Below are 26,250 nucleotides of genomic sequence, written 5' to 3'. Positions count from 1 at the left end.
AGGTAAGTTTTTTCCATCAAGCATGATGCATTCCAGCATCCTATCTTGTGATAAGATTGTTACTCCCAGGGTGGAAGTGGTGGGGAGTTCTGGCCATCAGTTCCATGTCCATTCCCCTTCTGGCATTGATCCCATCATGTCAATATGACACAGTATGGAAAAACTCATGACAGGCCACAGTGACAACACAAAAGTTCACCTAAAGGTATATATTCATCTTCCATATTTCCCGTGGGATATCTCACAATTTTTTGTGGTGGCCAGTTAACCATTACCCAAGGATTGACCTGTAAGTGTACCTCTATGTGACTATTAGGCCTACCCGCTGGCAATGTGGGGCTTTTATTTTTCATGGTCAAGTCCATTGCACTGTTTTCCCCCTTTTCAGACAAGTAGGGACAGGTAGGAATATGTTACCATTGAGTCCATGACCAGGTTTCAATAGAATTTCAGTGTAACTGGATTGAGGCCTAGGCCCTATGTAATAGCAGCAATACTAGAAAGGGATCTCCAGCTCAAGATTGTTCATTCAGGCCCCACAACATGTCCCACAGGCACAATACCCAGCCTTGCAGCCCTGAGGGATTGATGACTGCTCATAGGCACTGTTTTAACAGCCCATTGTACTGCTCAATCATGTCCGCTTCTTGGAGATTACACGGGGCATGACATTTCCATTTAATGTCCATTTGTCTGGCCCACGTTTGGACCTCATGCCTGATAAAATGGGTCCCTTGATCACTTTCTACCACTAACGGCCTACTATAAAAGGCACATAAGCCTTTGAGAGCTTGGATGATATGTTTTTGTCTGTGGCTGCACAGGGCCATGCAAACAATTACCTGGTTGGCGTGTAATACCATAAGGGCATAGGATGCCCATTGAGCTTTTAGAAGAGGTGCTATGTAATCGATCTGCCACATGGTTAATGAGACCCTTTCCCTTGTTACTTAGGCATGCTCCTGCTTTATGCAGCAAAGATGTAGAGTATACTGGCTGTATACTGGTGCAGGTATCTGTGACATCTTCCATCTTCAAGGGAAGGTTCCATTGCTGTTTCATTGTCCATGTAGTTCAGCACCTGCATGCTGTAATCTTCTATGGAGCCAGTGCACCATGTCAGTGGCAGGAGCCATTTCTAGCCATTACACAAATGAGAGCTCATCCGCTTTATCATTCGATATAGTGATTTAAAAAATTTATTTATTTTATTTTTTTGGTTTCTAGAGAAGAAATAAAGAGGTAATATGGTAATTAAGAGTTGCACCATGGACGAAAACATGCATTAATGTAAAAACAATCTTTTTCGAAGAAAAAAAATCATTCACTATATGTAGTGTTTATTTTTAAATTATTTATAAGGAGAGTGAATACTATATTTCATTGTCGATATTATTTAGATTAAAATAATCTTAATCCTCGAGACAGTGGGCTTTGATAATAGACTAGATAATTGTTTAATAAGTGAGAAATTTGCTAATATAAAAATGCCCTTCTGTGAAATAATGATTTTTCATATAGGGCCAGTAGAAACAAGGGAATATATTTATACACATTGATATTCAGGCCTGGAGACAGGACTGTTTATCATCAGCCATGGGTTTCCTTGTTGACAGTCTCCACAGTACTTGGGTAACCATCAGAATGAATTAATAAATAATGAAAAAAATATGACATGTAGCCATTTCAAAGAGAAAAATGGAGAATGTTGTTAAAAGAGCTAGTCATGACTTTTAAATTTCAGCAAAAAAAAAAAAAAAAAAAAAGAGCAATCTGATTTTATTGTGACCTGGAATTAAAAAAAAAAAAAATACATTTCATTACGTATTTGAAGTGACATAAATAATCATACCTTGCAATAAGAGAAACGTTCACATTTTAGAGAGAATCTACTTGCTGTGGAGAACCAAATAGAGAGTTTCAACAATAATTCATTCTGTCATTCAGTCATTCAGCAACTATTTACTGAATATATACTTCTAGGTATAATGTTTTTAAAAAGTATGACATGACAGGCCTAGGTCCTATCTGTAAATTTGATTTTTCTTTTAAGAAGTTAAAGTGGTGTGCCTAGGTCATCCTTACATATATATTTCAAGCAGTATAGAAGTCAACAAAAAAATCTGAGAAAAATCAAGCAAATATTTTTCTAGAAACATTGGAGTAAAAGGAAGTCTCTGGTAAAATTAAATTATACAATATTGATATTTAAATATGTATAAGCAAATAATACTTCTTTATTGATTATTTTAAATCATTTAAAGAATGTTTTCCTGTGGCAAAGAAAAAGATTTTTATAATCTAGAAATATGATATAGAGTTTGGACCAGAGTATTCTGTTATCTGTAACTGTTGGCATTATTCCTTTGGAAAGGATAAAATAAAGATTAATAATAAGGTTCACTGTAGCATTTATAGATCATTAAGGCAGTAGACTAAGTCCTTTATTGTGAACTCATTAGGTTCTCATATTAGTGAAGCTAAAATTTGAATACAGGTATTCAAGTGTAAATGCCTATTTCTTTACTATTAAACTATAGCATTTATCAAAGTTTATGATTTTAATTTTTTCATAAAATTATTGGTATTCTCTATATATACTAATTAAAGTTATGCATTTTACCTATAAAAACACATAGATATCTGGGCTGTACAGATACTACCTATTACAGCGATAGTACAATATAGGGGAGAAAAAGAATTCTTCCTCTACTCTTCTGAGTTCTTGGCTGAGATCTCTTGTGATAAAAGACAGAAAAACAAGAGAAAAACAAGCAGAAATTTATTAACCTGTGTACCTCCTGTATACAAGGGAGACACCCAGGAAAAGTGAATAATTCTCAAAGAGGTAGCTTTAGAATTTAGGATTAAATATCATCTTAGTAGGAGAAGGGGAGGGGGGACGTAAGCCTCTTAGGGAAGAGTAAATAATTTCTAGAAAGGATGAATGGGCCCTTAAAAGAATAATTGGAAGATGTGATAGTTAGTGAAAAACTTTATCTGGATGTGGTGCCTACTCTGTTTTCTTTTTCTGATAAAACTCAACATTGCCTGATTGAGATCTCCAGGGGAGATTTATGATAATTGAATGTCTTTGGGAGGATTTGTCTTTAGGCAAATAAGGTGAGTTCAGACAAAGCCTCTTCCTGCATTTGCTGTTTTTCAAGTGCCTATAACTCAAAATAATCAAAATATATAAATGTCATGTTTGGAGGTAGCATGTCCTGAACTCTTGCAATCATATATCATGGTAGCATATTCTGATACATTTTAATATCTACAATGACTTCTATTGGAATAATTGATGGAAAACATAATTCAAAGTGGCTAGTCTACAAAAATTTTTATTTGGTAAGAAACTTGTAAATGCTTGATCATAATTCCATTAATGGAGTTCCTTTAGACTGTCTTTTCAGCTCATTTACATTAGATAAAAAAATTATTCATTCACATTATTTTTATTACTTATGTATCTGATCTCTCTTCACTGTTATTTAAAAAGTAAGAAAAAAATTCCAGTTTTTAAGTCAAGTTTTCAATTTTTAAAATCTTCAGTTATATTCTCTCCTTTAGAAAGACTTTAAATAAAAACGAGTAAACCTGCACCCAGTAGAACTGGTCCTAATGCCATATTTGTAGCAAATGCATTTTCTTCAATAGTTTAGAGGGCTTAGCACAGGAGGTAGTTAGGGAGCTTGAAGATAGATCAATAAAGTGAGAATAAAAAAAAAAGATAACAACACAAAACAGAGTATCCAAGAATTGTGCTACAATTTTAAAAGGTATAACATATGTGTAATCGAATACCAGAAGGTGAACAGGGAAGAAAGCAAAATAAACCTTTGTAATGATAAAAGCTGAGAACTATCCAAAATAAATGGCAAACACCAAACCAGAGAGAACCTCAAGCAGGATAAATACAAAATACAAAATGACCATCCTGGTATATCATATTTAAATTGCAAAAAATCTTAAACAACAACAAAAAATCTTCAGATCAGTAAAAACCACCTTACCTAGAGAATAAAAAAGGATAAGAATTATAGCACACTCCTCACTAGAAACCATGCATATAAAAAGAGAATAGTATAAGATTTTTAAAGTGTTAAAAAAATAAATGTGTACAAGCACTAAACTATATCTAGTGAAATCATTCTTCAAAAGTGAAGGAAAAATAATGTCAGACAAATAAAACTGAGCAAATTTGTTGCCAGCAGAACTTCCTTGCAAAAAATATTTTTCAGGCAGAAAGAAATGATACAGATCAAAAACTTAGATCTATTTCAATAAAAGAAGACTGTTGGAGAAAGAATCATGAAGGAAAAAAAAATTTTCTTATATTCCTAATCAATCTAGAAGATGACCGTTTAAATCAATAAAAGCAATTATGTATTGGGTAGAATGGTATATGGGTAAGTGCATAAATGAGAGAAAAGCCACAAGGGGCAAGAAGGAGGAATTGAGAATACTCAGATATGAGGACCTTCACTGCTTATGAAGTAGAATAATGTTATTTGAAGGGGAACTTATAGTAGTTAGAAATGTATATTGTAAAGTGAAGGGCAACTAATAATTTTTTTAAAGAAGTGCCATTGATACACTCAGAGAGGACATAAAATTGAATCATAAAAACACTCAGTTAAACTTAAAGAAGACAAAAAAAGGAGGTAAAAAAAAGAAACAAAAAATGAATCCAACGAATAGAAAATAGTCACAGAAGGACAGATAGTATTTCAACTATATCAATACACACTTTAAATGTGACAAGCTAAATGTACCAATTAAAAGATAGAGATTGGCAGAATGGGTAAAAATATGTGACTACATATTTTTTTTTACAAGAAACCTATTTAAAGTAGAAATAGATGGCTTAAAAGTAAAGAGATGAAAAATGAGAGAAATAAGAAGTACAAATTGACAGTTAAAAGATTATAATGGAGATGTAGAGTATAGCATGGGGAATATAGAAGTACTGTAATAACTACACATAGTATCAGATATATATTGGATTTATAAGAATGATCACTTTGTAAGTTATATAAATGTCTAATCACTGTGTCATAACCCCAAAACTAATATAATATTGTATGTAAATTGTAATTAAAAAACATTTAAAAATATATATCGTCCATTAATTATATTCTACTTTTGTACAATTATTATTTGAATGGTACTTCTATTACATCATAAAAATGATTATCATAAAAATCATATGCAATAGGAAGAATCTTACTATGTAAGATCCTTTCAATAGTACATATCAACTTCTTCCCTCTTTAATTGTGTTCTATTGTAATAATACTTTTTATTTTTACATATATTATAAACCTCATGATGCACTGTCTTTTTAAAGTAGTTGATCCTTTATGAGAAATTTAAACAATAAGAAAATTTTTATGTATTTACCAGTGTAGTTGCTATTTCCAATACTCTTCTATCCTTTGTGAAGATCCACATTTATATCTGGGATAATTTTTCTTGTAAACTAAAGAATTTTCGGTATTTCTTGCAGTGTGGGTCAGCTGGTAATGAACATTTTTATGTTTTATACATGTACAAAGTATTTCTTTTGTTTGGGAAGATTATTTGACTTGGTACAGAATTCTAGGTTTACATTTTTCTTTCAGTATGTTAAACATGTTACACCACCATCTTCTCACTTACATTGTTTCTGACAAGAAATATGCCATAATCCTTATCTTTATTCCTTTGCATATAATAAGTCTTTTAGTCTCTGGCTGCTTTTAAGGGCTTCTCTCAACCCTAATTTTGAGCAATATGATTTTGGTGTACCTTAGAGTAGTCTTCTGTTTCTTCTTCTTAGAGTTTGTTCAGGTTTTCAGGTCTGTAGAATTATAAACTTCCAATTTGGAAGATTTTCAACCATTATTTCTTCAAATAATTGTTCTGCGTCCCTTTCTTTCCTCTCTCCTTGGTGATTCCAATTATATGTATATTAGGCCACTTAAAGTTTCTCCCAGTTCTTTAATGCTCTGTTCATTTTTTAATTCCCTTTTTGCTCTTTTATTTTTTAAAGTAACGATTACTGTTATCAAGTTTGTTCATGTTTTCACTCAATACCTAATCTGCTATTAATTCCATTTGTTTATGTTTCATCTTATACATTACATTTTACCTTTATATATGTTTAATTTGAGTGTGTTTTGTATCTTCCAAGTTTTTACCAAACTTTTGAACATATAGAATATAATTTATAAAAGTGTTTTAACATCTTTGCTAATACTATCTGTTTTTAAGTTGCTTGCTATTGATTATTTTTCCCTCATTATTTATAGATATTTTCATGCTTTTTTGACAAGCCTGGTATTTTTGATAGGATGCCAGACCTTATGAATTTTAACTCATTGAGTGTTGTATATTTTATATTTCTATAAATATTCTTGAACTCTATTCTGAGATGCGTTAACTGGAAACAGCCTGATCCTTTATGATGCTACTCTTACTATTTTTTTTTTTTTTTAAGTAGTGCAGGAGTAGCAATCAGTCTAGAAATAAATATTCTACATTACTGAGGCAAGTGTACTCTTCCTAATACTTGTGAATAATGGAATTTGTATCTTCAGTTGTCAGAAACAAGCATTATTCCCAGCTGTATGTGAACACTGGGCACTACTATCTCTAATTCTTTTAGGGTGGTTCATTCTCAGGACTCAAGTAATTTCCTCATATACCTCTTTTGTTCTGCACTTGGCTGAATTCTAGATAAGCTTCTGCAGGTATCAGTTTCTATCTGTGCATTTTCTCCTATACTTTCCATGTGAGTCTTTAATGCTCAGCTCTCTGTCCTCAACTCAACTCCACCTATGATTTCATTCACAGGAGTGAAAATGCTCTGGGCAGTAAGCTGGAGGAAATTATAGGGCGTATCACATTTGTTTCATGTCTCTCAGGGACCACTTTGCTTTATTGTCTGATGTCCATTGTCTTAAAAATTGTTGCTTCTTATTCATATTTTGTTTTTGAGGTAGTAATATCTTGACCTTTTACTCCATCTTGACCAGAATTAAAAGCACTGTTCAAATGTGTTTTGATTTCTCAGTTTATAATCATTAAGGTTTTTGAGTGGGGGATTTAAATATATTATTCAGGCTGAAAGCTAGGTATACACATATAACATATCTAAACACACACACACTATTGGTATGTATGTATATATCTGTATATGTACATATATTCTTTAATTTGAGTAAGTTATACATACATTCTTTAATTTGAATGTTACTAATTTGCTTCATTCATTCATCCATTCACTCATTTATTTATTCAATTTTTAAGTATATATTGAATAAATTCTTTATTTATTATTCTGATAAACATGGAGTATTCAGCAGTGTACATACAGAACATTTTCTGCCCTTAATTTTAGTTTAAGATAGAACAGGCTATTCAATAAGCTACTACAGTTTGTCCTTCTTATTTTCCTCATAGATTCTAGTATACTATAGGTCTGCAGATAGTTAAATGTCTGTTAAACATGTATTTTAAATTTAAGAGAAAATTCTTAAATGAATTTTTAAAATTCCAATGCTTCAAAAGTGTGATAGCGTGATGTGTGTGTGTGTGTGTGTGCGTGTGTGTGAGCGTGTGCGTTTAGAAATAAGAATAATTTATATTTATAACTTAAATGGTTTCTGTCACTTTTTAATGTGGATAAAAGTTAGTTTAATATCTAAGATACTCCCTCTATGCATCACCTCCCACATGCTCCCTCTCTTCTAAAAATCTTTGGTTTTTCATGCATCTGATGATGCTTAATTAATTCCAATATTTCTTAAGACAAGTATGAAATAATTAACTTGTGTCAATTTGACTTATTTTTTATAAATTATTGAAAAAGTGGATTATTTTTTCTGTGCCATTATATATAAAATATAAATAAACTAACAATTTAATTAACTACTATAATGGCATTGATCTCTCATGTATATTAGTTAAAGTTTCTGTAAAAAAATAAAATAAAATCAAGTCTGTTCATCCAAGGCAGTTCTAGTATATTTTGTTCATAATTGTTTTATTGTGGAAATTATGCTGTCTTTTTACATGATTTAGATAAGATATAATTACTTTAATATGATTGCGATATTATGCTAAATATCAACACAAACTGCCTATTTATGAAATTTTAAACAAATATATTTTATATTAATTATTTTTAATTTCGATGTTTCCATATAAATTATCAAGCAGAATTAAAACTTAAAATTGCTCTAGTCCTTGGAAGCTAGTCTTCAAATTGGAATTGCTATTTTTATAATTATACATATACATACTATTTACATATATAATTATATATGTAACATTATGTATAAAAGTTATAGCTTCCTTTAGCTAAATCTATATAAGATTTATAAAGATATTGTGTTTATGTACATAATTGAGATGACCATTTTTTATATAAAACTCATATATCAAACAGTTTTTATTTTATTGTTATTCAAATATATCTTTTAATAAAAGCAGGAGACATGTCTCTAAGTACAAGCTTCATAATTAGGAATATTTCTCTTTAAATATTCAAAAATAAAAAGGTAAATTATAAGAATATTTTATATTGGGGTAAGATGAATCTTAGTATTATACTAATCTAATAATGTCCACCTTCATTTCAGTTGAAACCTACAGTTAATTGTTACTGTCTTTCTCTTTGTTTTATCTTTCTCTTGTGGGTTCGCCAACTTTTAAAAGGACAGTTTTCCCTTTTCTAAACTAGTACATAATGTTTTATAAATATGCTTATCAGAGAGTTGAGTCTGACATTACTTCTTATGTGTCCTATTTTATCTCTTTTAACAACAGATAAATCTGAAGTTTTTAAAGGTTATTTCAAACAATTAAATTTTTGTTAAATGAAAATTTGTTGTAGTAAAGTCATTCAGTTGTTTCAGGAAAATAAATGACTTTACTACAACAAATTTTCATTTAACAAAAATTTGTTGTAGTAAAGTCATTTATTTTCCTGAAACAACTGAATGACTTTTGTGTAATTTTAGAATATGGGATGTACTGATTATCATCTTATCACAGTTATTTTCACAAATTGATGTGACTCTCTCAGGGATTTCTTTGGTGGTTATGTGAGTGCTTCGATGCTTTTTCTTTTGTTCCCATTTTCCCTGATCATGACTAACTGTTTCAAAGTTTAGCATTAGTGTCCCAAGCTGAATCATTGATATCTTCTTACTCGAGGGTTAACATTTACACAAAGAGGCATAAAACTAGAAATGTAAGATTACTTACCTCACAGCAATGTCCCTAGGTGATGATCCTGAACTCTTATTACCTTTTGCCTCAGAACTGACCTTGTTTCTAAGTATAATGCAGAGACAATAACAATAAATATGCATGTTGTAATCTAGTGTACAAGACACTAAATGTTAGTTTTGGAATGTTGGGTGTGATGATTTTAAGGTTGAGTGGTGTGGATCCCAGGTCTGACTATCATCCAGGCTCGCGGCTAGGGGTAGAACTCCAGATTTAGAATGTTACATTAATGTAATAGGGTGCCTGCACCTAACTTATATCAGTATGACTCAGCTTATTGTATCAGCTTATTTTATTGTGTGGCAGAATGAACTATTGTCCTCTGACATATATAAAGCCCATGCGGTCCCCTAGCATAGAAGTGTGCACTCCCTGCAATAAAGTTGGTGCCTGCTGTTTCATTCTCATGTTGTCTCTTTGTGCTTTCTTTTAACTGAAATCTTTCCTTCTTGATCAGTTCAGTGCTGACAAGTGGACTATATTTATATTTATAGTAATTATATTTACATTTATCTGATTTGTTAAAACTGTTGCAACATGATTCATGTCGGACCGTTTTTGTTTTGAAAACAACCTTGTTGAATTTATTTGGATGTAAAAACAATGAATGGTCTTTCTCTTTTGGAGTGTTCTTAAAAATAGAAGACAAAACAAAAGAAGTAATTTTCTCTGAATAACATTACAATTAAAAACTTGAGATTTTATTACCAACTCTGTAAATAAAAGGTGAAAAATGGAGCAAAAATGTAAGGGAGAATTCTGTAAACTAATAATTATGCCCTGAAAAGATGTCGGTTTCTAAGAAATCCATGGCAGAGAACAGATAACAATTGCCAGGAACACTGAAATTGAAGTTGCTTTTTGTTGTTTACTATATGGTACAAAGAAAAAACAGTGTTAATATTGCTTCTGCTGAAATGAAGTAAGAGGATTTGTGGTCAACATGGAGTAGAGTGGTAACAAAACAAGGATGAAAGTTGGAGGAGAGAGACTGATGGAGAGAATGAGTAGGTAGTCTAGAAGGAGTCTGCAGCTGGAGCTGAATCAGAAGTCAGTCCTCTCTTAAGGTCCCTTGGAGATAAACAAACGGTCTCTGGACTTTTTATGGCTCAGAGAATGAGGAATCAGCTATTTTATATAGGATATTTTAGGAAAGGTTGCTCTAGAATATCAGTTAAGACTTATTCTTCATGATGTGTAAATTTCTGGAAAATAAATTGGCAATACAGCAAAAGAGATTAAGCTGTATGTCACCGAGGCCAGTGAGGTTTTACTGACTTTAAAAAAAAATCACTTTTTATTTACTCAGTGATCTCCCAAATACATTAAATGCAAATATGTATTTCCTGCTCAAGTTTGTTCCTAATTTAGTTGCAAAATATTGACTTATACTTTTTTAAACAAGTATCTTACTCACAGAAATAATGTGAAGATAATACAGAGTTCTCATATAAATTTGTAGTTTTTTTCAAAAAAAAATATCATTGCTCTGTCAAATTACCACAAAATTAGCAGCTTTAAACATTTCAAATTTTTTATCATATGATTCTATAGGTAAAAAGTCCAAAAGTCAACGTGGTTTTCACAGGGCTAAAATCAAAGTGTCTGGAGAGCTGCATTCGTTAGTGGAGAGTCTAAGACAGAATCATTTGGGGCTTGTTCCTAGATTATCTTGGGCACCCACATGCCTTGGATTATAGTACTATTCCTCCATCTTCAAAGTCAGCAGTGACTGGTAGAGTTTCTTTCATGCCTCAAATTATTTCTGTCCTTATTCTGTTCTATCTCTGTCAATATAGCTAAGACTTTTAAGGCCCACACAGATAATTCAAGATCCTTTCCCCATCTCAACGTCCTTAAATGTTATCACACCTGCGATTTACCATGTAAGGTAATATATTCACAGGGTCTGGAGATTAGGGAATAAACATCTTTATGGGAAACGTTATTCTGCCTAACACACCCCACATCAGGTTCTACTATTATTAACATCTTATATTGATATGATACATATGTCACAATTTATGAACCAATATTGGCGTGTTATTATGTATTTATTCAAATTTTCTGAGTTTTAACAAATGGCCTTTTTCTGTTCTAGGATAAAATGCAAGATAACATTTAGTTTCTCCGTCTCTAAGTTTCTCTTGGCACTGACAGTTTTTCTTTCTTATTTTTGATGGCTTTGACAGTTTTGAAGATTACTAGACAGATATTTTGTAGAGTGTATCTCAATAAGGACATTTATTTGATATTTTTCTCATTATTAGACTAAATATATATGGTTTAGGGAGAAAGACAATAGAAGTTAAATGCCATTTACATCACATAACAAGTATGCATAATATTTATGATTGATTGCTGTTGCTGTTACCCTTGAATATGAGGTTCAGGCAGTATTTGTCATATTTCTACACTCTAAAGTTACTCTTTTATCTTCCTTTCCATATTCTTTTGAAGGAGGTCTATATGTGAAGCCCGCATGAAGGACCTAGAAGTTATGCTCCTACTCCTTGTGGGTGAATTATCTAAACAAATTACTTGGAATATATTGCTTAGATTTGTTTCTTCAATTCTTTTATTTATTCAAGCATCTATTTATATAAATATTGGCTCTTTCTTTGTTTTAAACGTAAGGTTATAATCAAATTCTAATTAATTTGCATTGTTGCTCAAATCATTCCAGGTTTGAAAATTGAGAGCTTTTCCAGTTGGCTACTGTGTGTTTTTTTTTTTAATTCTTATATTTTAATTAGAGTTGACATTCAATATTATTTTATATTATTTTCAGATGTATAGCATAGTGGTTAGACATTTATATAATTTATGAAGTGATGCCTAGGTTAATCTAGTATCTATCTAGCACTATACATGGTTATTACAATATTATCAACTATATTCTTTATTATGTATTTCACATCCCTGTGTCTTTTGTAACTATCAATTTATATGTCTTAACCTCTTTAACTTTTTCACCAAGCCATCCACCTCCTCTCCTATCTGGCAATCATCAGTTTGTTCACTGTATCTCGGTCTGTTTCTATTTTGTTTGTTCATTTATTTTGTTCTTTAGATTCTACATATAAGTGAGATCAAATAGTATTTGTCTTTCTCTGTCTGACTTATTTTACTTAGCATCATATATTCTAGGTCCACTCATGTTGTTGCAAATGGTAAGATTCTCTTTCTTTTTCTTTTCTTTTATGGCCAAGTAATATTTCACTTTATGTATATACCTCTTCATCTTTATCTAGTCATCTATTGATGAACACTTAGGTTGCTTTCACATCTTGGCTATTATAAATAGTGCCACAATAAATATAGTGGTACATACATTTCTTATTTCTCTTTCTGATAGTTTGTTATTGATGTATTGAAATCAACTGATATCTGAATATTTATTTTTTATCTTGTTACTTTATTGAATTCATTTATTACTTCTAATAGTTTTTGGTGTAATCTTTGGTGTTCTCTAGGTATAGTATCATGTCATCTGTAATTAATTACAGTTTTACTTCTACCTTTCCAATTTGGATACCTTTTATTTCTTTTTTCTAATCTGATTGATATGGCTAGAATTTCCAAAACTATGTTGACTAGAAGTAGTAAAAGTGTGTATCTTTGCCTTGTTCCTAATATTTAAAAAATGCAGTTAGCTTTTTTTTATAGAGTATAATGTTAGCTGTGGGTTTGTCATATATGGACTTTATTATGTTGAGGTATGATTCTTCTATTTACACATTGCTAAGAGTTTTTAGTCATAAGTAGATGCTGGATTTTGTCATATGCTTTTTTTTGCATCTATTAATATGATCATATGCTTTTTATATTTCATTTTTTTTCATGTATTTCACATTAATTGATTTGGAGATATTGGACAAAACTTGCATCTCAGGAATAAATCCAACTTGGTAATGGTGTATAATCTTTTTAATGTCTTATTGAATTCCACTTGCTAATATTTTGTTGAAGATTTGTATATGTTTATTAGGGATATCAACCTATAATTTTTTTTTTATAACATCTGGTTTTGAAATCAGGATAATGGTGACCTTGTAGAATAAATGTGGAGCCTTTCATCCTCTTGAATGTTTTGTAATTATTTGAGAAGAATAGTTGTTAATTCTTTAAATGTTTGGTAAAATTCACGTGTGAAGCCATCTGGTCCAAGACTTTTGTTTGTTTGGAGTTTAATTTTAATGATTCGATTTCAATAGCAGTAATATTACAGTCAATTTAGATTTTTTGTTTCTTCTTGATTCAGTCTTGGGAAAATTGTATGTTTCTAGGAATTTATCTCTTTATTCCAAATTATCCAATATGTTGGCATACAATTGCTCATAGTATTTTATTTTAATCCTATGTAATTTTGTGGAGTTAGTTGTCACTTCTTTTATACTTCTGACTTTATTTATTTGAGTCCTCTCTTATTTTTCTTGGTGAGTCTGTAAAGGGTTTATCAATTTTGTTTATTTTAAATACCAACTCTTGGTTTCATTAAACTTCTATATTTTTTTAAACTCGACTTTGATTATTTCCTCTCTGACCTTTATTATTCCTTCTTTCTACTCACTTTAGGGTTTGTTTGTTGTTCATTTGATAATTTTTTTAAATGTAAGTTTAGATTGTTTATTTGAGATTTTTCTTGTTTATTGGGATAGTCCTGTATTACTATGAATTTCTCTCTTAAGACTTTTTTTGATGTGTCCCATAGATTATGAGTCATTGTGTTTTTATTTTTACTTATCTCAAGATATCTATTGATTTCTTCCTTGACCTCATTGGTAACCCATTCATGGTTCAGTAGCATGTTTTCTAGCCTCCATGTGTTTGTTTATTTTTCAGTATTTTTCGTAATTGATTTCTAGTTTTATATCATTGTGCTCAGAGATGACATGGCATAATTTAAATCTTTTTAAATTTATTGAGACTTGTTTTGTGGCCTAACATGAGATCTATTTTGGAAAATGTTACATGTGCATTTGAGAAGAATGTATATTCTGTGGTTTGGGGTGAAACAGTTTAAAAATATCAATTAAATACATCTGCTCTGGTGTGTCACTTAAGGCTGCTTTTTCCCTATTGATTTTCTGTCTGGAAGGTCTGTCCTATGGGAAGTTAGAGTTTCCTACTATGAGTATACTACTGTCGATGTCTCCCAGTCAATATTTGCTTTATAAATTTAGGTGTTACTTTGTTATATGCATAAAAATTTACTATGGTTATGTCTTCTTGTTGGATTAATCCCTTTATCATGTAATGTTCTTCTTTGTATTTTATTATAGCTTCTGTTTTAAAGTCTATTTTGCCTCTACTGCAGCTTTTTCTTATATTTTCTTTTGCATGAAGTACCTTATTCCATCCCTTTACTTTTAGTCTGTGTGTGTGTTTAGATTTGAGGTGAGTCTTTTGTAGACAGTGTATGAAAGGATTTTATTTTCTTATTCATTCAGCCACCCTATGTCTTTTGATTGAAGCATTTAGTTCATTTACATTTAAAGTGATTATTGATAGATATGTAGTTATTGCCAATTTATCATTCATTTATGGGTTTTTTTCCCCTCCCTTTTTCTTCTTAAAGAATTCCTTTTAACATTTCTTATAATACTGGCTTGGTAGTGATGAATTTTTTAGTTTTGTTTTTTTTTTCTGTCTGGAAAACTACCTCGCTTTCAATTTTTTTTTTATTAAGTTTATTGGGTTACATTGGTCAATACGATTATATAATTTTCAGGTATATATTATAATTTCACATCTGTATATTCTATTGTGTGTTTACCAACCAAAGTCCAGTTTCCTTCAGCTACCATATATTTGATCCCCTTTACCCACTTCACCCTCCCCTTACTCCCCTATATTTGATTCCCTTTACATTGTCTACCTATGCCCTCCTTCCCCACCTCCTATTGTCTGGTAACCACTAGTCTATTGTCCATGTCCATGACTCTCTGTTTGTTCGTCCTACTCATTTATTGCTTTTAGGTTTATATCCCAAATATAAGTGATATCATGGGATTTTCTACTTTTTCAGTCTGGTTTATTTCACTTAGTGTGATTATTTCAAGGTCCATTCATGTTATTGAAAATGGCAGTATTTCATCTCTTCTTATGGCTCAGTAATATTCCAATGTATATATTTTAGCCAATCATATATCATAGGACACTTTGGTTGCTTCCATGTCCTGGCCACTGTGAATAATGCTGCTATGAACATTGGTGTGCAAATATCTTTACAGATATGAGTTTTCAAGTCTTTAGGGTAAATACCCAGTAGATGGATGGCTGGATCATATGATAGAACAATTCTTAGTTTTTTGAGGAACCTCTATAGTTTTCCATAGTAGCTGTACCAATTTGTAGTCCCGCCAGTAGTGTATGAAGGTACCTTTATCTCCGCATCCTCTCCAACATTTGTTATTATTTATCCTGTTGATTATAGTCATTCTAACAGATGTGAGATGGTATTTCACTGTGATATCGATTTGCATTTTCCTAATAGCTAGCGATGTTGAGCATCTTTTCATATTTTCTTGGCCATTTGTATGTCCTCAAGGGAGAAGTCAGATCCTCTTCCCATTTTTGATTGAATCGTTTGTTGTTGTTGTTGTTGTTGTTGTTGTTAAGTTGTATGAGTTATTTGTATATTTTGGATATTTTCCCATTTGGATGATTGTCTCTTTACTTTGTTGATGATTTCTTTTGCTGAGCAGAAGTTATTTAGTTTGATGTAGTCCCATTCATTTATTTTAGCCTTTACTTCCCTTGCTTTTGAGGTCAAATTCATAAAATCCTCTTTAAGTCCAAGTTCCTTAAGTTTAGTACCTATGTTTTCTTCTATGCATTTTATTGTTTCAGGTCTTATATTCATGTCCTTAATCCATTTTGAGTTAATTTTGGTGTGCGGTGATAGACAACAGTCTAGTTTCCTTCTTTTGCAAGTGGCTTTCCAGTTCTCCTGCATTATTTATTGAAGAGGATTTCCTTTCACCACTATGTTTTTGGCTTTTTTATCGAAAATTATATGCCCTTATAAATATGGGTTTGCTTCTGAACTCTTGATTTTGTTCCACTGGTCCGTGTGTCTGTTTTGCTGCCAATACTGTCGCTTTGTAGTATAATTTGAAGTTAAGCATTGTGATGCCTCCGGCCTCATTCTTTTTTCTCAGGATGGCTCTGGCAATTCGGGGTCTTTTGTGCTTCCATACAAATCTGATGATTTTTTGTTCCATTTAAAAAAAAATGCTGATGAGATTTTGATGGAGATTGCATTAACTCTGTATAATGCTTTAGGTAATATGGTCATTTTAACTCAGTTGATTTATCCAATCCAAGAACACAGAATATCTTTCCATTTCTTTTTATCTTCTTCGATTTTTTTTAATAAAGTCTTATAGTTTTCATTACATAGGTCCTTCACATATTTCATTAAATTTATTCCTAGGTATTTTATCCCTCTTGTTGCAATTACGAGAGGAATTATTTTTCCACTTCTTTTTCTGACACTTTATTATTAAAATGTAGGAATGCTATGGATTTTTTAACATTGATTTTGTATCCAGGGACATTACTATATTTGCTTATTGTTTCTAGTAGTGTTCTTGTGGAGTTTTTAGGGTTTTCTATATAGAGAATCACATCATCCGCAAATAGTGACAGTTTGATTTCTTCATTTGTTATTTGGATGCCTTTTATACCTTTCTCTTGTCTGATGGCACTCGCTAGGACTGCCAATGTTATATTGAATAGCAGTGGCGATAGTGGAAAGCCTTGCCTTGTTCCTGATCTTAGAGGGAAGGTTTTTTAGTTTTTCACTATTAAGTATAATGTTATCTGAGGGTTTGTCATAGATGGTCTTTATTATGTTAAGGTACTTTCCTTCTACACTGATTTTGTTAAGTGTTTTGATCAAAAATGGATGATATATCTTGTCAAAGGCTTTTTTTTTGCATCTATTGATATGATCATATGATTCTTATTTTATAATTTATTTATATGATGTATCACATTGACAGATTTGCACATGTTGAACCATCCCTTTGGCTTTGGGATGAAGCCCACTTGATTGTGGTGTATAATCTTTTTAATATTTTGCTGTATTCTGTTTGCTAGTATCTTATTTAGGATTTTTGTATCTGTGTTCATGAGAGATATTGGTCTGTAGTTTTCTTGTTCTGTGTTATCTTGACCAGATTTGGGTATCAGGGTAATACTGGCCTCATAAAATGAGTTGGGAAGTCCTGCCTCCTCTCAATTTTTTGGAAGAGTTTGAGAAGAATAGGTATTAAATTTTCTTTGTTTGATAGAATTCAGTAGTGAAGCCATCTGGTCCGGGACTTTTACTTTTTGGTTGGTTTTTGATGATTGTTTCAATTTCCATACTGCTGATCAGTCTATTTAGATTTTCCAGTTCTTCTTGATTCAGTCTAAGAAGTTTGTATTTTTCTAAGTGTTGATCCATTTCTTCTATGCTATTAAATTTGGTGTTATATACATTTTCAAAGTATTCTTGTATAATTTTTTGTATTTTGCGATGTCACTCATAATTTCCCCTCTTTCATCCATGATTTTGTTTATTTTTGTCCTTTTTTTTTTCTTTAGTGAGTCTAGCCAGGGATTTGTCGATTTTATTAAACTTCTCAAAGAACCAGCTCTTTTTTGCACTTATTTTTTCTATTTTTTTAATTCAATTTCATTTATTTCTGCTCTAATTTTGATTATTTCTTTCCTTCTACTATCTTTAAGCTTCATTTGTTCTTCCTTTTCTAGTTTTTTAAAAATGAAGCATTAGGTTATTTATTTGGGCTCATTCTTGTTTTTGGAGGTAGGCCTGTAGTGATATGAACTTTCCTATTATGACCGCTTTTGCCATGTTCCAAAATTTTTGATAGATATACTATCATTATCATTCATTTCTATGTATGTTTTGATCTCTCTTTTTATTTCTTCTCTGACCCAGTTATTCTTCAGTAGCATATTGTTTAATCTCCATGTATTTGTGGTTTCTTCCTTTTTAAAATCAATCTCGAGTTTCAAAGCATTATGGTCAGAGAATATGGTTGGTATAATTTTGACCCTCTTTATTTGTTGAGGCTATCTTTGTATCCCAGTGTGTGGTCAATCCTTGAGAATGTTCCATGTGCACTAAAGATGAATGTATAAGCAGCTGTTTTTGGATGTAAGATTCTATAAGTCAGTTATGTCCAGTTGGTCTAATGTGTCATTTAAAGATGTTATTTCCTTATTGATATTCTGTTTGAATGATCCGTCCATATTCGACAGTGGATATTTAGGTCCCCTATTGTGATAATGTTTTTGTCTGTTTCTTCCTTTAGTTCTGTTAGTAATTGCTTTACATATTTCGGGGCTCCTGATTGGGAGAACAGAAATTAATGTGTTATGTCTTCTTGGTGCATGATTCCCTTTGTCATTATGACGTGTTCCTCAGTATCTTTCTTTACATTTTTTATTTTGAAGTCTATTTCATCTGATATTAGTACTGCTATGCTTGCTTTTCTCTGAATGCATTTGCTTGAAATATCATTTTCCACCCTTTCACTTTGTGTTTGTATTTGTCTTTGGAGCTGAGATGTGTCTCCTGGAGGCAGCATATGGTTGGGTTTTGTTTGTTGATCTATTCTGCAAATCCGCGCCTTTTTATTGGTGATTTCAATCCATTAACATTTAAGTGATTATTAAAATATGAGGTCTTTTTATAGCCATTTTATCTTTTGCTCTTTGGTAGCTCGATGTTTCCATTACTTTCTTGTTCTTGTGTTTTTGTTTTCTTTATTTTGATTGGCTTTTGTGGGTTTTGACTCTGGTTCTTCTTGTTTATGTTATATACTTTAGTTCTGAATCTTTGGTGTGTGGTTACCATTATGAATATGTAAAGTATAGTTATATATATGTATGTATATAACATACATATACATACATATATATAACTATACTTTAGTTATAGTTTTATATATATGTATGTATATACATATATATAACTATATATATAACTATAGTTATAGTTATGTATATGTATGTATATACATACATATATAAGTTATAGTTATATATATGTGTATAGTTATATATATGTATGTATGTGTATAGTTATATATATATGTATGTGTATATATACATATATATATAACTATACACATACATACATATAAATGTATATATACATACATATATATAACTATACACATACATACATATAAATGTATATATGTATGTATATATACATATATATGTATAGTTATATATGTATGTATATACATACATATATAACTATACTTTACATATTCATACACACACACACACACACACACACACACACACACACAGTCATCCATTTTCTTCTACATATGCCATATCTCTATTCCTCTCTGAGAATTTGGATCTATGAATCCTCCTCTTTCAGCCATTGTTATCTCAGTTTTTCTATGTATGCTGAATGTTCATTACTATTTTGTTATAACAATTTTCTTCTTATTATTTAAGCTTATAATGCCTTGTTCTAAGTAGGATTACACTCCTTTGCTTCTGTTTGCCTGATAGTCACTTTACTCCTAATTATGTACTTTTTTGGTCATTTTGTTTTAGGTGCACTGACCCCTTTTAAAATTTCTTGTAGTGCAGGCCTCATAGTGCAGAATTCCCTCAATTTTTGTATGCCTAGAAAGGTCTTAATTTTTCTTCCTATCTAAAGGAGAGCTTAGCTATATACCTAATTCTAAGCTGGCAGTTCCTTTTACTTAATAGTTTAAATATTTAATTCCATTCCTTTCTGGCTTGTAAGGTTTACCCTGAGGAGTCCAATGATAATCTAATGGATTTCCCTTTATAAGTTACCATTTTCTTCTCCCTGGCTGCCCTGAGAATTCCATCTCTATCATTGATTTTTGATAATTTTAATACAATGTGTCTTGGAGAAGGCCTTTTTGGGGTTGAGATAATTGGGTGTCTGTTGACTTCTTCAATTCCAAGCTCCAGCTCATTCTTTAGGTTTGGGATATTCTCCTCTACTATTTGTTTGAAAGTGCTTTCTAGTCCCTGCTCCTTTTCCTTGCCTAAAATAATGCCCATTATTCTTATATTTCCTCTTCTGATGTTATCAGCTAGTTCTTGTATTTCTCTTTCATTATTTTTCATTCTTCAGTTTCTTTCTTCTTCCTTCTGATTTATTTCTAGATTTCTGTGATCGTAATCACTGACCCTTTCCTCCATTTGGTCGACTCTATTTCCTAAGCTGGTTTTTCATTTTTTAACACTTGCAGTTGGTTTTTATCTCCAGAAGGTCTATTTTTTGTTTGTTTGTTTTTTTGAGAGTTTCAGTCTTTTTGCTTTGCTCATCTAGTTTTTTTTTTTTTTTTTTCAATTCCTGAAATTGTTAATATGACTCGTTTTGGAACTCACCAAGTTTTTTTAGAAGTACCATTCTAAATTCTCTGTCATTTAAGTTGCATATTTCTATGTCTGTAAGCTTATTTTTTAGAAATTTTTCTCTTTCTTTCTGAGATACCTTGTCACCTTGGTTGTTCATGGTGTTTAATGGGCTATTTCTCCACCTGGGCATTAATGGAAGTGTATTCTGCTGCTTTTCCAGAAAAATTTATCATATAAAGGTCTGTCTATAGCCTGCTGCGTAGAAGGCATTTTTCTTTTGGTTTCCAGTAGGTGGTGTTTAATCCTCTTGGATTCCTGCTTTATATAAACCCTTCAAAATGCCTTTTTGTTTTCTTATTTTTAATCATGCCCTCTACCCTTAGACCTTGCCACCGTCAGCAATGGTCTTGGCAGCGTTTGTTCAGATTCCCCTGGGGTTTTGCAGTGCAGTCTTGAAGGGTATGGTGGCAGGGAGTTGGGGGTTGTGGCTCAGGCTCGGTTTTTCAGCTGGAGCCAGTACAAATCAACTGTTGTTTCTCCGCGGTCCCGTCCCGCTTCTCTGCTTTCTGCTCTGATGACTGGGCCCTATCGCTGGCTGGCAGCTGGGAATTCACAACTTTCCTAAGCAGGGCTGTTCAGAGAACTTACTGCTCCTTCTCTCCTCCCCCTCCTCGTGCTGGAAGCTCTGGAGGTTTCGAGAGGCAGCTTGTTTATTTCTCCCAGTCCACTGCCCGACAGCTGGGGTTCTGACCTGTGGTAGGTCTTATGTGTAGATCCCATGTTCAGGTGTGCCGGTGTGCAGTTAATGTGTTTTTTGTTACGTTTTAGATGTTCAGCTTATTGTCGTTTTGAGGGGAGCGATCTGAGGGCATCTCTCACTCTGTTTTTCTGACTCTTCACCTTCAATTTTAATTGATAACTTTGTTCGGTAGAATAGTCTTGGTTGTGGGTCCTTGCTTTTTATCACTTTGAATATTTTGTGCCAGTCCCTCTAGGCTGCAAGGTTTCTTTTGAGAAATCAGCTGACAGTCTTATGGGAGCTTTATTTTAAGTAACTAGCTCCCTTTTTCTTAATATTTTTAGAATACATTCTTTGTCTTTAATGCTTGGCATTTTAATTATGACGTGTCTTGATGTGGGTTCTTTGGGTTCATTATTATTTTTTCAAAATGTTCTTAATCCCTTGCTCATTCCCTTCTCCTTCTAGTACTCCTATAATGCAAACATTGTTGTTGTACTTGATGTTGTCCCAGAAGCCTCTAAACTATTCTTATTATTTTGGATTTTTTTTTGTTTGTTTTTCTGATTAGGTGTTTTCTGTTACTTTGTCTTATAAATTGTTGATTCGATCCTCTGCTATAATTAAATTATTATTTATTCTCTCTAACTTATTCTTCATTTCTAACTGGTTCTTTTTTATGTTTTCTAACTTTTTCTTGAAGTTCTTACTGAGATCACTGAGAATCTTTATAAAAATTGTTTTGAGCTCTCTAGTAGATTGCTTGTCTCCTTTTTTTTTTTTTTTCTCCAGTTATTTTTCCAAACCTTTGTCCCGGTCTTTCCTTTGCAACATGTTTTTTTGTCTTCTCATTTTGGCTCCCTGTGGTTTTTTTCTATGTACTAGGTAGAGCTGATATGTCTCCTGATCTTGGTAGGGTGGCCTTCTGTAAGAGGTGTTCTGTGTGGCCCAGTGGCACAGTCTTCTGGTCACCTGAACTGGGTACTCCAGGTGTGTTTCTTATGTGAGTTGCCCTCCTATTGTGGTTGAGCCTTGATTGATGTTGATATATCAATGGGAGGGATTGACCTTGATTGTTTGTGAGGACTAGATGTGACCACAGTGGAGGAGCTGTTGTACAGGGGCTGACCCTACAAAGCAGGATTTGCTATAGTAAAGCTCTGGTGCCTGCCTTGTCTGCCCTTTGGTTATGACCTTTGTGGAAGTATTCGAGTGGTGCTTTGGTGTAATCTGAAGCTGGGCACTGGCCGTGTTTGTTCTGGGGTCTCTTGGAAGGGTCTCTGTTAGAGACCAAGGTCAGCTGCTTCCTGTGTCCTACCCGGAGTTACTTGGTATAATCTACAAAGTGATATGCAGATAGTTGCCACTTGTGCTGAGCTTGGAGATGCCTGAGATGGGCTAAGCTGTGAGTGGAAGCTGGCTGCCACTACTGCTGGAGTTAGAGCTACTCAGCAAGAGGTGTGAGGCATGCTAAGTCCAGACATTGCTTGTTTTAGGTGTGTGAACCTTTGAGAGATTTTAGAAAAGTCTGAAGCATGAGCCCAGACAACCTGTTTATATGGAAAAGCCACTGGAGGCAGCTTGGGTGGACCTACAATTTGAGTAGAGTGAGGTCTCAGGGTGGAGTGAACTGTGTTGGTCAGGTTGATGGAGACTTTGATATATCTCCCTCCTAAGTCTGCACACTAGGAAGGCAGAGGGCTCAACAAAAGAACAATGGCTTCTGCCAGTACTTCTGTCCAAGAGAAAGCTGCCCTTTCAGCCCTTTTCATATGTCTCTGGCATATACTTTTCAAGCTGTGCCCCCTGTGGTAGAGCTCAGAACAAGTGAGTTCATCACTAAGTAAGTCCATGTGTGGACCATTTGAGGGAAATGCCTGGGACTTCTGAAGCCCTTAGTTTTAGTCAGCCTCAATCTCTGCTGATTTTCACAGCCAGAAATCATGAGGACTTCTCTTTCTGGCATTGGGACATTGGGCTGGGGAGCCTCATGTGGAGCTCAGAGCCCTCACTCCTCAGGGGACACCTCTGCAGCCAACATACCCCTCTCAATTAAAATAATTTTAATTTTAATTCTTTTCCTTATTTTAAGAAGTGACAACTTGTGCATGTTTATTGAAATAAGAGAAAAATTACTAATGAAATGAAAGTTGAACATTCTATGGCAAAGTGGATTGGTTAAGATACAAAGACTCCAGATGAAAGGAAAAGAAATGTGTTAATAATAATTCCTGGAAATTTTAGTGTTTAAAATCATAATTATTATTTCTGTGAGTATACTTTAAAGAAGAAATAACAAGTTATTTAATTTATCTTTACATTCTAAAGTATACAATGAGTGGCTAAGCAGACTTTGATGCTGTAGACAGTGTGAATGAAGAAATAAAAAAAAAAATCATGGTCCTCGGTCTCAGAGTTTATAGCATAGTGGGCTATAATTGTTAAGGAAAATTTCTTCACACTATACTTAGCTCTGCAAAAAAAATATCTTCTGTATGTCACTACAGCTAAAATTATACTTCTTGGGAGCTCCTAACTTTCTGATGGGGGCAGGGATATTTTGGTGTTAAGAATTGCTAAATGGATTCTGATCTGGTATTCCAAGACCAGTTCAGTAACTTGGATTATCTCTTTAGAAAGCTGACAGTCTCCTGCCTAGATGACTCTGTTTGTCGCACATTGTTTCAGAAGTATTCCTACTTCCACTTCTCCTTAAGATGACATATAGGTACGTGGGGGAATAGTGGGTATACATAGGGTATAATCACATGATTTTTAGAGAGGGGGAGCTACTAAGATCTATTTGGCATCCTTGGGACCCCTGCTAGTCTCTACTGAGTCTTCTAGAAGACTGCTCAAGTTGATGCTAATGTAACACATGGTCTATGTTCTTAATTTAGGCTATGATCCTGTTGAATCATGTCTCCTTCTGCCAAGTCATTACAATGATATTCCTATTTGCTCTGATTTCTCTCGAACACCTGGTACAGGAAGCCCATATTTTAACTTTTACTTCTAGAGACATTTAGTCTTCTGCAACATCTGCCTCTGACATTCTCAATAGGCAGCAGACTAAGTTATTAGCCACATTACCTGCTCCATTTACACACACGCTAACATACACATACACGCGCACACACACACACACACACACGCACACACAAGCACACACATACCCAATGATCATGATGGAACTTAGAGGTAATTTTCCAACAGTAGAGAGCCAAAGGAGACTTAGGAGGGCTAAACAGGTCTTTATCTGCTAAAGTCTGCTTTAGTATGGCCACATGCAAAAGTGACTCTGGTTAAAGTCTCAAATAGAAGGTGAAGTAAAAGATCTCTTGCTTTTGACAGTTTAGAATCTTCCCAACAGGACTTTATTCTTTGCAACTCAGGCCAGAAGTAGTTAGAGAATGCAGTTCAACGCGTATTTATTCCAATAGGTAATTTTTATGAAAATCGAAAACTTGTCTCCCTTACTTTTTTCATAGTTATGAGACATCACTTAAAAAATAGTTATAATAAAATCCATTGGCCTGCTTCTAGATATATTAAAAAGAAACAGTACAGAATGTTTTGAAAATTTTGTTTTTCTCAAGTACACTGGCTTTTTGTCACTATTGTCTAGTTAATACAGTCAAGAATTTCAGATTTGAGGATGAAAGCTGATCGACAGCTGATTCAGTCTTAGCAGTTCCCACCTTCTTTGTTCCCTAGGGCAGTAAATCTCACTGCTCAGGCTTGAAGATAGAGAATTTCAAGGGATATTAAACAGAATATTAAAAAAGAAAAAAATTCCCATCATACCATTTTTATATACAGTCAACTTATCTGTAAAATTAAACTAATAATAATATGTACCTTAGGGTACATTCAAATTAGTTAACATAGTACCTGGCACTTAACAGTAATGGTAAACAAAGTAGAAAATAAGGCTATCTACTAAAAGTTGGTGGAAATGGAGGGACTACTTGATAAAAGTAGAAATTATACAATTATTCTTGAGAAAAATATTAAAGTATGAACGAATCATAAAAAAATGAAGTTGCCGTGAATCCAAATTACTTCAAGGAATCAGTTGAAATTTGACACTATGACTATACAGCATGGGCCAAGTTTTCATAGTCTTTGCATCCCCTCCATATATTTTTTATGAAAAAGAACAAAGAAATCATTTAGTAACAGTGACCTATGTTTTCTAAACAGACCACAATCACTGGAGAAATTCAAGTAGGAAGGGGAGTCATAGGATATTATTGGAAGGGAGCATATAATTAGCTGATTTTGGAGTAGGTGAGAGAACAACTAAAGCCAGAAGGATTCTATGTCATATTTTTATCCAATCCATTTTGAGATCTTGGGACATTAAGAATAATTGTTCTTTGTCACTAATTTAATTATATTTTATGAATTTTGGTAAGAATTGGGAACAATAATGATCCAAGTCTCAAAATTCCCTGCAGGTTGCTCTATTCTGAACCATGAGAACTAAATCAGAACTGTAGAAATGTGCAGCAAATTGATGCTCTTAGCACTTTTCGAATGAGATCGTGGATCAGAAATTTTCTGTTTCATATGAACTCTTTAAGTAATTGTTGCCACTGATCATATATCAAGAAGGTGTTGTGTATACATGAGCATATTTACGAATAAACAGTCTTCAAAAATCAGAGTCCACTCTCATGCTCTATTTAGTGTAAAGATATGTTCATAATCATAAGAATTTTTTTTATTCTGTTGATTTGTACAATATACAGATGTCAAGAGCCAGCTATTTACTCTTTATGTTTATGTCTAGTTACTTAGTCAAATGTGTCTCCAAATTTTTTCTCTAAATTCTTAAAGTT

Source organism: Rousettus aegyptiacus, unplaced genomic scaffold (assembly GCF_014176215.1).
Source record: "Rousettus aegyptiacus isolate mRouAeg1 unplaced genomic scaffold, mRouAeg1.p scaffold_m13_p_4, whole genome shotgun sequence".
In the NCBI taxonomy this organism is placed as follows: Eukaryota; Metazoa; Chordata; class Mammalia; order Chiroptera; family Pteropodidae; genus Rousettus; species Rousettus aegyptiacus.
The sequence above is the reverse complement of the archived record's forward strand: the minus strand, read 5'-3'. Positions refer to the sequence as shown.